We start from the raw sequence: 6,000 nt of genomic DNA on the forward strand, positions 1-6,000 counted from the left end.
ATTATGGGCGGCCATATTTTATGCATTAAGTTTCCTATATAAAATCAGCAAAAAATACTGCAGATTTCTGTACAGATTTAATGTAAAGTAGGATGAAAACCATAGAGGGCGCCACGAACCGTACTAGTATGTCGAAAATCCAATTATTCAATATATTTACATCGATTTAAAAGCACTAAAATTTGAAACAAAAGCAAGAGTCTCCCATGATTTGAAAGCGATTACGAAATTGCATTATCTTATTCCCTAATTTTGTGTTTTTTTTAAACTATAAAAGATGTTTACAGACTTAATATTTCTTATATAAAATAATTGTTTCTATAAACTAATGGACTATTTTTAAATATATTTTTTATAAAACAATGCTGAATTCGATTGCTAATAAGAGAATAAAAAATAATTACGCCTATTAATTTCATTAGTCGACAGATTCCATTAAAAGTTTTCGAATCATGGAAAGAATATTTTTAACGGTTTGGCTATCGTCCGCTAGATGCCACAGTAAATAGTTGTTATAAATAGATAAATAGAAATAATAGTTTTTTGCTGTTTTATTTCAATTTTATTTATTTCTTGAACGCAACAATGATTGATTAGTTTGGTACCCTTCCGCATAGAAAGGGATGAACAAATACATATCCAAAAACATAATTTCGTTCTTTTATATATTTTTCATTATTATTCAAAACATTTTAATTGTATTCAAAACAAATCAAAGTGACTTCTTCTAACTATATATTTAAAACTGGGCTGAAGAGGAAAAACATCGTGCTGATTTTGAATTTACCTCACGTTCATCGTTTGGCGTTCCGATTGCAGAAAATATATTTTGAAGTGGTGGTGAATTTACCTTCAAAAATAATGCTTTGTGTTTCGCCGGTTGTAGACGAGGCAAATTCACATTGTTACTGTAGGAATGAATGAACATTCTTTGACGGTGAAAAAAGCATATTAGTGTAAACACGACGTGAAAATCATTTTCATTGAACAAGTTAATGTTGATTTAATCACTGAAAATTGATGAATTCAAATATATATTTATCAAGCAACCACCATCTCTAGGTCTGGTAGGTACATCTGGGACAATCCTTGTATTTGTACAGTTACAATTTTTTTTCGTTGAAGCGATAAAGGAAAATGATAATCACCACTCGACAAAAATCGAGAATATACAAAAAATATATAAATAACTAACGTTTTGAAATAATAAGCAAAGAAGACCACGGCGTAATAGCCAGGAAATCATCAATCACTTTGACATTGTTATACTTCTTAAGCTGTTTCTCTATAAGGCATTTTTACGGAACGGAAGCTTTTTCGTAACTCAAAAACGCATGTCATGAATGATAATAGAAAACAAATCCCCCCAATGACATTATGAATACTTTTAACGTAATTTAGAAAATTATACAAAACCGAAATAATAGTCAAAGTTCACTTCTTTTTAAAGTTTCATTTCGTAATTTACTCGTATTTCGTATATATTCTGTTACCACATCACAAAACTTTTATTCTGAACATTGAGGGTAATTTTTAACGGTCTTGAACAACCGCATCCATAAAACTTGTAGGTGCTATAACCAAATTAATTCCCAACTCATTGAACATACCCGAATTTTCCGCATCAGCGAACTACCTCCATTGAAAGCAGAGGACAGAAAACAACGAACCCTCATCAAAACATTGTGATTCTCATCCACCACAAGACGTTTTCCCAAAACTCTTTCCAGCCCTGCGATATCTTACTAAATCACCCCTATAAACTCCATTAACCCAATTTAATAACTCAGTGGTCAAGTTTAAACCCTGAGGCGCTCTATAGAGCACGAACTATCAAGTATTTAACAGACTTAAGGCAAAGGATATAAATCCCATCCGCAGCAGCGTCCTTTTGTTATTAATTAAAGGAACAATAATATCGATCACGTGATTGTTATCATAATATAATAATAGTAGTAACCAAAAACAATTGATAATAAAATATAATAATGATAAAAGTAATTTGATGTTTTCTAGAAAGGAATTAAGTCGTCAAAACGTGTCAAACATAACCTAACAAATTTCATGATCGTGATCGTCTCGGAACAGAAGTTAGTTTCAGTTTGTTTGGATTGAATTTTGGATTTAAACGTATTAATTGGCAAGTTTTGATGAAGCCTAGTGAAGGCGTGAGTTGAGGAAACTGTGTGTCTATAGAATTTGTATTTAATTTACTGGAATATTGTTTTACCTAACTTTGTATCTATAGTCAACATGAAAAGGAAATGTGAAACTACTCCTCATGCAAATTGTAAAGGAAACTTGAATTTGAAGAAGAACAAGAAATTTACGGTTTTCAAAGATATTTATCTCAATAATTAAGTAATTAGAAGATATAAACCCCGAACTCAAACCTAAAGGAAACAAATTATCACCCTAATGAGCACTATTCTCGTCTTTATGACCAAAAATTTGTCTGACAAACGCATTATCTTATAATTCTTCATCAACAATTGATAAAAGTGCCTTATGTTTGACTTCTAAAAAGACAACTTACCTTCGGATCCAGGGCCAGATTTAAACTTAACGCAGGTCGTGGACAACGAAAAAAAGATAATAAATTTGACACTAAAGGTGACTCCAATTAATTTGGAATTTTCACAAGAATTTATACAACCCAAAACCACCACAAATCTCAATTAATTATTTCATAGACGATGAATACATAAGTAATGGTTTACTTTGCTGTTACATTGCCACGTTCCCAATAAGAAAACCTAAAATAATTTTCTCACAAGGCGGCTGCCTGTTGCCACTACTATTGTCGAGCATCTGCTTATGATGACGCTGATGACCTGGCGATGAACGTCAGGGTAAGTATGTTAATATAGTATGTAACCTGCCCTAACAATCGCTCGGAGCGAACAATGAAAGTCTGAGCATAAACCCTTCAAACAACATTCTAGTTCCATTTACCAGAAGGAACAAGAACATTCCAAAAACTTGGTATGGTATTCAAAAATCAAAATTGAGGAAACAACCCTGGGTAAGCTGCAAAGGGTCACGGCTGCACTATAAGTCATTTTCGATTTGCCCCTTTTGAAGACCTTGAAAGAATGTGAAACAATAAAGAGGACAATGAAGGTATACAAGAAATAGAGCATGAAGCTCGTCGATCTGACTGACATTCTTAAGGGATTTGAGGTGCCCGTAGATATGCCCACGGAATTTGCTCTACCAAAAGCTATAATATAAAGTCGACATCAAGGGAGAAAGACATGCCTCCTAGGTTCACTAGTGTTTTACACTAATGGCTTGAAAATGAGAAATGGGCATGTAGGGAAGGAATATATGGCCCAAAAACCAACTTGCTATGGGCAATGGGCTCAGAACCTATCGCATTACAAAGATATTTATCATATCAGATGGTAGAGCTGCACGACAAGCAAATGACTTATAAAATTGAGTCGAAGCTTGTTAATCCTTGTACATTGGTTTAGAAAATTGTATTATGACATTATATTAGTTTAACATCCTTTCGTAACGTTATAAGATTAAAGTCAACGTTTCGTCTTTCTAAAATTTAAAGAAACTTCAGTACAAGTTCATGACCGCAGAAATATTAGACGAATTTTTTTCACAGGCAAAAACGTCTGACTTTTTGAATTGCGATTTAGTCGATAAGATTTTCGCAAAGTAAACGTTGAAGTATGTCAGATACGATACATAAAATAGCTGAGCTATTGAGTCTGTTAGAACGTAAGTTTATAACTCTCTTCAAATATGACAACGATCGCTCTGCGTTACAGTTTGTTACAACTAATGTCATAAATATTCGACAGGCGATTTCCACGTTTGAAAACTCAATGTACAGGTCGTTTGCATGCAACAAGTTCGAAAGATCGGAAGAGCGAATTCCGTTCTATCATTTTTACAGTACAATAAGCATGAAAATGCATAAATTCGTCATCTAATGAGGACTCAAGATCTGAAGAATAAACATTTCGTAAACGTTCAGTTCCTTTATGAATTTCTCTATTATCCAAGTTGTCAAATTCAGTGATAACTAAGAACTTTTCCTGAATTTTTTCATATGCTGCTAATTTTTTGCGCAATTCAGAACACAGATAATCAAGAATGACATTAAAAGTATCAACTGGTCTCAATCTGACAGTAGTTTTCTCTCTCTTCATCTAGAAACTGTTGTTTTATATTCTTGAATTTCCGAAATATTTGAAAATGTTTTGTTAAATTCATTTCGCGTATCAGCAACAACTTGACAATCATCGATGACTTCAGCAATGTTACAAAGAACTTTTTGCAAGCTTTTGTTAACTTCTTTAAGAATAACCAAAGTCTCAATTATTTCGTCGAAATGTTGATTGAGTACTTGAACTGCTCGAACCATCTAGTTGCAGATTTAACATAATGTCTTTTTTCGGATTCTAAAGCTTTCCAACGGTGCTTCAATGCAGTTTTATAAAGCTTGTAGTGTAGGAAAGAACGAAGCAGCTTCTAGCGTACATTCTACTGCATGAATTCTGGCTAAATTCGTAGAATGAGCAGCACAAGGAGCGTGTTCTGCAAGATCATTACATATTTCAAATCTCGAAGGAAATAAATCATTTTGATTATTAATTTTTACTAAAAGTACCAAAATTAAAATTCACAAATAAAGGTTGAATTGAATGTCTTCAATTATCAATCAAACAGCCGCCTCACAAAATTTGCCGCATGGGGACTTGCCCCGACTGTACCTAGTGTAAATCTACCGCTATTCGGATATCCTTTGGGCCAGTCGGGGTCTGTTAAGCACATTCTCAAATTCGCTTATTCATTTTTTTCTTCATTCAAAGATTATAAAAGTAATCAAAAATCTGACACATATTGATTTAGTCCTGCGTTATTACCCCATCTTTTGGGACAACAAACAAACAACATTTCACAATTTTATACTTGATAATTTGAGTGGAATATATTCATAGTGTGATTCACACAATGGTATTGATTCAGTCGATGGAAGGATGTTAAATGGAGAAGAGCAGTTAATGGGTTAGTTGTTCAGGATTATGCAGATTTTGAATAATGTCGAACAACATTTTCGATTTGTGTGTGAGTGGAAGAGGAAGAATATAAGTTGTTCGATCATTAGACAGTTTCCTGTGATTAAATTAATATTATGCGATAAAGTTGATAGGATGATATTTCGATAGGTTCTAGAGATTTTAAACTGTTCTGAAAAATTTGTTAAAACACCATCAAAAAGTAGCTTAAAAAATAAATAACCAACCAATTCGTTTAAAGCCTCACGAAATTTACTGAAATCAACAAAAGTTTTACCTGCGAAATTTCTGAAAATTTTTTCGATTCTTTTCTTGTGAAACCAATAATTTCACTATCACTTTCCGTATCTTTGATTATATGCGCTTCGACTAGTATAGAACAGACCTTTAAAAGCTCAGTAAATCTGAAAAGGGCATTTCCTGTTTTGCATTCATTTTTGAATGTTTTTGGTAGTACCTAGGCCGTTTTGGATGATTTTAGATAGCTTAACGAAAATAATTCTGTTCGTTACATTATAATCAATATTTAATCTCCTTCAAGAGAAAAACAATTATTCCAGCACTTCTCTAACTTCTTGATGCCTTACTTGTAGAAGGTTTTGTATTTGTGTCAAAATAGGCTTCAATTTCAGCAACTGCTTCTCCATTTGAACTGAATACTTTACGGGCGCGGATTTTTTTGAATTCAGCAAATAGCCAGTAGTCACTGGGGACCAAATCTGGACTATATGGTGGATAAGGGAGCAATTCGAATTGTTATTCGTTCAATTTAACCAACAGTGCCATCAAATTGTGAATCAGTGCATTGCCTTCGTTTTTTCTACGACATATGCGGATTTTTTGTTTTAATTTTGGCATTCAAATGATCCAACAGCTCTATGTAGTATTTGCTATTGGTTGTGTCTCCCTTTTGGAGATAGTCGATGAACAATATTCCATGTGCATGATCGTTTTAAAC

The sequence above is a fragment of the Diorhabda sublineata genome, chromosome 5 (genome assembly GCF_026230105.1).
Source record: "Diorhabda sublineata isolate icDioSubl1.1 chromosome 5, icDioSubl1.1, whole genome shotgun sequence".
NCBI classification, from domain to species: Eukaryota; Metazoa; Arthropoda; class Insecta; order Coleoptera; family Chrysomelidae; genus Diorhabda; species Diorhabda sublineata.